Here is a 6,048-nt window from a genome sequence, read left to right as displayed (position 1 = left end):
GGAGGAGGGGTTTTCCATATCCGTAATTGAATTAATAATTGGACCATTCAAAAATGGTATCTGCTTACGAATGGGATTGAACATATATTTATTTTCCATTTCAATTATATGAATATATAGATATTCATATAATTGAAATGCGGGTATGGTTGAATGGTAAAATTTCTCTTTGCCAAGGAGAAGATGCGGGTTCGATCCCCACTACCCGCCCTTCACATGGAATATGAAAAAGAATAGTTCATGTATTGATTGTTTCTTTTCCTCACTTATAATTCAATTATAAATTGATAAGTGAGAGAGCAATCCTTTCCGGACCAAAATACTTCGTATGTTCTGGTCTGGCGGAGACAGGATTTGAACCCGTGACCTCAAGGTTATGAGCCTTGCGAGCTACCAGACTACTCTACTCCGCACCATTGATTTATATCATAATCAGAATGGGTACACAAAACAATAATGGGATATAGTACCCCTATCCCTATATAGGGATAGGGGTACTATATCCCATTATCATAAGAAACTTCAATTACTTTTTTTCTTTTCCTACCAACTCGATTTTTTTATCCCAGGCAATAAACATGCGTGGGCCATCTCACGGAGTATGTGTCCGGACAATCCAAAGTCTCGATAGTTGGCTCTAGGTCTTCCAGTCGAAGAACAACATCAATGGAGACGTGTAGGTGCACTATTACGTGGTGAATATTGCAATTTTCTATGAATTTCCCATTTGTCATCCAATGATGACACTTTGCTTTTTTCCTCCAAAGATTGACGAATTAAATGATATTTCCGTTCCAGTGCTTGTCTCTTCTTCTCTCTCTGAATGAGACTCTTTCTCGCCATAATAGTTCAGTCGGTACTATTACCTACTAGGAATCAAAATATAGATCAGATTTTAGATGGAGTAATATTATGTTGATTACTTTTTCTCTGTGGGGTATTGTCATTGTATCAATGACAATACCCCACAGAGAAATTGATGAAGAAGAATTAACCAAATTTACCTGATGTAGAGGCAATTAAAAAAGCTGCATAAGTGAATATATAACCTACGAAAAAGTGAGCTAATCCAACTAATCGTGCTTGAACAATGGAAAGGGCTACTGGCTTGTCTCTCCATCGAACTAAATTAGCTAAAGGCGTGCGTTCATGGGCCCATGCAAGAGTTTCGATCAGTTCCTGCCAATATCCACGCCAGGAAATAAGGAACATAAATCCAGTAGCCTAAACAAGATGCCCGAATAAGAACATCCACGCCCAAACAGATAAACTGTTCATACCAAAAGGATTGTATCCATTAATAAGTTGTGAAGAATTTAACCATAGATAATCTCTTGACCATCCCATTAAATAAGTGGAAGACTCATTAAATTGTGCTACATTACCCTGCCATAATGTTATATGCTTCCAATGCCAATAGAAAGTAACCCATCCAATAGTATTCAACATCCAGAAAACTGCTAAATAAAAAGCATCCCAGGCTGAGATATCGCAAGTACCACCCTGTCCCGTACCATCGCAAGGAGAACTATAACCAAAATCTTTTTTATCTGGCATTAACCTGGAACCACGCGCATCCAAAGCACCTTTAACTAGGATCAATGTAGTTGTATGCAAACCTAGAGCAATAGCATGATGAACCAAAAAGTCTCCAGGACCAATTGTTGAGAACAATGAATTATTATTATCATTAATAGCATTTAACCAACCGGGTAACCATATGCTCTTACCTGCATCGAATGATGGACCACTTGTTGAAGATAGGAGTATATCGAAACCATATAACGTCTTACCATGAGCAGATTGTATCCACTGAGCAAATATGGGCTCGATCAAGATTTGTTTTTCTGGAGTACCGAAAGCAAGCATAACATCATTATGGACATAAAGTCCCAAGGTATGGAAACCTAGTAATAAACTAACCCAACTAAGATGAGATATTATAGCTTCTTTCTGCTCCAACATTCTCACCAATACATTATCCTTATTCTGTTCCGGATTATAATCCCTAATGAGGAATATAGCTCCACGAGCAAAGGCTCCTGTCATAATGAACCCGACAATGTATTGATGATGAGTATATAATGCAGCTTGGGTGGTGAAGTCTTGTGCTATGAATGCATAAGCGGGTAAAGAATACATGTGTTGAGCTACCAAGGAAGTTATAACCCCCAAAGAAGCTAAAGCAAGACCCAATTGAAAATGAAGAGAATTATTGATTGTGTTATAAAGACCCTTATGTCTGCGTCCTAATAGGCCTCCTGGAGGAACATGTGCCTCAAAAATATCTTCCATACTGTGACCAATCCCAAAGTTGGTTCTATACATATGAATAGCAATTGAAAAAACAAGTGCAATAGCTAAATGATGATGAGCCATATCAGTCAGCCATAAACTTTGAGTTTGTGGATGGAATCCTCCAAGAAAAGTTAGAATAACAGTTCCCGCCCCTTGGGAGGTACCGAATAAGTGACTACTAGAATCGGGATTTTGAGCATAGAGATTCCACTGACCTGTGAAAAGTGGTTCTAAACCTTCGGGATGCGGTAATACATCCAAAAAATTATCCCATCTGACGTGCACTCCCCTTGATTCAGGAATAGCGACATGAACTAAATGCCCTGTCCAAGCTAGAGAACTGACTCGGAAGAGTCCTAACAAATGATGATTGAGACGAGATTCGACATTTTTGAACCATGAAACACTTGGTCTCCATTTAGGTTGTAGATGTAACCTACCCGCTATTAAAAAGATGACAGAAAGAAATAGCAAGAAAAGAGCTCCAGCATAAAGATCTTTGTTAGTGCGTAAGCCAATTGTATACCACCACTGATAAACACCGGAATAAGCAATATTGACCAGACCGGGAGCACCTCCTCGGGTAAAGGCTTCTATAGCTGGCTGACCAAAATGAGGATCCCAAATTGCATGAGCAATGGGTCTTACATGTAAGGGATCACGTACCCATGCTTCAAAATTACCTTGCCAAGCCACATGGAACAAATTACCAGAGGTCCACAGAAATATTATTGCCAACTGACCAAAGTGGGAAGAAATTTTTTTATGATAAAGGCGTTCTTCGGTAATATCATCATGACTCTCAAAGTCATGTGCGGTCGCAATACCAAACCAAATACGACGAGTAGTTGGGTCCTGGGCCAAGCCTTGGCTGAACTTTGGAAATCTTGATGCCATATACTTTTCAAATCCTCCTAGCCTTTATCCTATTGCAATAATTCTTGCCAGGAAGAACGCCCATGTTGTGACGATTCCACCCAGAAGGTAATGAGCACTCCTACAGCACGTCCTTGTACAATGCTCAAGGCTCTGGGTTGGACAGCAGGAGCAACCTTCAATTTGTTATGGGCCCAAACAATAGATTCAATGAGTTCTTGCCAATACCCACGGCCGCTGAATAAGAACATTAAACTGAAGGCCCAAACAAAATGAGAACCTAAAAATAAAAGACCATATGTAGATAATGAAGAACCATAAGATTGGATCACTTGAGAGGCTTGTGCCCATAGAAAGTCACGGAGCCACCCGTTAATCGTAATGGAACTTTGTGCAAAGTTTCCTCCCGTAATATGAGTTACCACTCCCTGATCACTTATATTACCCCAAACATCGGACTGCATTTTCCAGCTGAAATGGAATATTACTACCGAAATTGCATTGTACATCCAGAATAAACCAAGGAAGACATGATCCCAGGCAGATACTTGACATGTTCCTCCTCTACCAAGTCCATCACAAGGAAAGCGAAAACCCAAATTCGCTTTATCAGGTATTAAACGGGAGCTACGGGCAAATAGAACACCTTTAAGTAGGATTAAAACAGTCACATGGATAGTAAATGCATGAATGTGATGTACCAAAAAATCCGCAGTTCCTAATGGAATTGGTAACAAAGCCACTTTGGAACCTACTGTCACCAAATCACCACCTCCCCAGGTTAAGCTGGTACTCGCTGTTGCACCAGGAGCTGTTGAACCAGGTGCTGAAGCATGAGTGTTTTGTATCCATTGCACAAAGATAGGTTGTAATTGTATAGCAGTGTCTGAGAACATATCTTGAGGACGTCCTAGAGCACTCATAGTATCATTATGAATATACAGACCAAAACTATGGAAACCTAGGAATATACATACCCAGTTGAGGTGTGATACAATTGCATCACGATGTCTAAGAACGTGATCTAATAAATTGTTGTATTGAGTAGTTGGGTCATAGTCTCTTACCATAAAAATCGCTGCATGTGCAGCAGTGCCAACTATGATAAACCCACCAATCCACATATGATGTGTGAACAGAGAGAGTTGGGTACCATAATCAATAGCTAGGTATGGGTAGGGAGGCATCGAATACATGTGGTGAGCTACAACAATAGTTAAAGATCCTAACATAGCTAGGTTAATAGCTAGCTGAGCATGCCACGAGGTAGTTAAGATCTCGTAAAGACCTTTATGGCCCTCCCCCGTAAATGGACCTTTATGAGCTTCTAAAAGGTCCTTGAGATTATGGCCAATGTGCCAATTGGTCTTATACATATGACCGGCTATCAGGAAAAGAACTGCAATAGCCAAATGATGATGCGCAATATCGGTCAACCACAAACCCCCCGTTACTGGATTTAATCCTCCACGAAAAGTCAAAAAGTCTGAATATTCCGACCAATTTAGGGTTAAAAATGGGGTCAATCCCTTAGCAAAACTGGGATAAAGTTGAGCCAAAAGATCGTGATTGAAAATAAATTCATGAGGAAGTGGTATCTCTTTAGGATCCACTCCAGCGTCTAGAAGTTGGTTAATGGGTAGAGAGACGTGTATTTGGTGTCCTGCCCAAGATAGAGATCCAAGTCCTAGTAACCCTGCTAAATGATGGTTCAACATGGATTCTACTTCCTGGAACCAAGCCAATTTTGGGGCAGCTTTGTGATAATGGAACCAACCAGCAAAAAGCATTAACGCTGCAAAGATCAATGAACCAATTGCAGTGTAGTAAAGTTGTAATTCACTGGTTATTCCAGATGCTCACCAAATCTGGAAGAACCCAAAGGTTATTTGTATCCCTCGAAAACCTCCACCTACATCCCCATTCAATATTTCTTGGCCTACTATTGGCCAAACTATTTGGGCACTGGGTTTGATGTGAGTGGGATCAGCCAGCCATGCTTCATAATTGGAGAAACGAGCGCCGTGATAGTACATCCCACTTAGCCAAATAAAGATGATGGCTAGTTGACCAAAATGAGCACTAAAGACTTTGCGAGAAATCTCTTCCAAATTATTAGTATGGCTATCAAAATCGTGAGCTTCAGCATGTAAGTTCCAGATCCAAGTGCTAGTATTAGGACCTTTAGCTAGCGTCCTTGAGAAATGACCAGGTTGGCCCATTTTTCAAAAGATATTTTTACAGTATCTCTATCCACTACGACCTTTACTTTCTTTACTTCTAGTTCCGGTGAACGAATGGTCATTGAATTCCCCCCTTTTCGGACGGGACTTAAATAATAAGAAACCTAACAATAGCAATTAGTGAACTTACGAGAGATATATCTCAACTCGTTTCTCCCTTTATTTTCTAGTTTATGACTGGAGCGACTATGATACGGGAGTCAATCTGAGGCAGGTGTTCAATTCTATTATGACATATCTTTTGAGGTGCTCAATGGACCGCGGGCTTTTTTGCATGAAAAAGCCTTTTTTTTGTAATTTTAAAAAAGCAACGGTGATTATTACACCGTTTCTAGATGGATAAATAAATATATCTGTATATATGGATATATATATCCATCTATTGATACTCCTCCGTATGTCCCATATAAAAGGCCATCCATTATAAATCGTTATTCATGGATCATTAATGAAAAAAATATCCAGCCAGATGGATTTTACCCCTATTAAGAAGATCCGTCAACAATCCAGAATCAGAAAAGGTATTCTTTTTATATTGTAAATATATTCCTATAAGATGTCGACGAAATAGAATCTAATTTTTGGGAATATTCTGGAAAAATCCCATTGATTTCGAGTCAGATATTCAATA

General features: G+C 39.6%; 1 non-coding gene across 1 annotated transcript; it reads right to left on the bottom strand.

Annotated features, from left to right (window-relative positions):
* Positions 1 to 339: 339 nt before the first annotated feature.
* Positions 340 to 413, bottom strand: TRNAM-CAU (transfer RNA methionine (anticodon CAU)). The gene has a single exon. It is a non-coding gene; the product is annotated as a tRNA-Met (tRNA).
* Between the last annotated feature and the right edge of the window lie 5,635 nt (positions 414 to 6,048).

The sequence above is a fragment of the Pinus tabuliformis genome, chromosome 6 (genome assembly GCF_031772625.1).
Source record: "Pinus tabuliformis cultivar Carrire ecotype Pingquan chromosome 6, CPIR1, whole genome shotgun sequence".
Classification (NCBI taxonomy): Eukaryota; Viridiplantae; Streptophyta; class Pinopsida; order Pinales; family Pinaceae; genus Pinus; species Pinus tabuliformis.
Note: the sequence above shows the minus strand (reverse complement) of the source record. Positions and strands in the feature narration are given on the sequence as shown.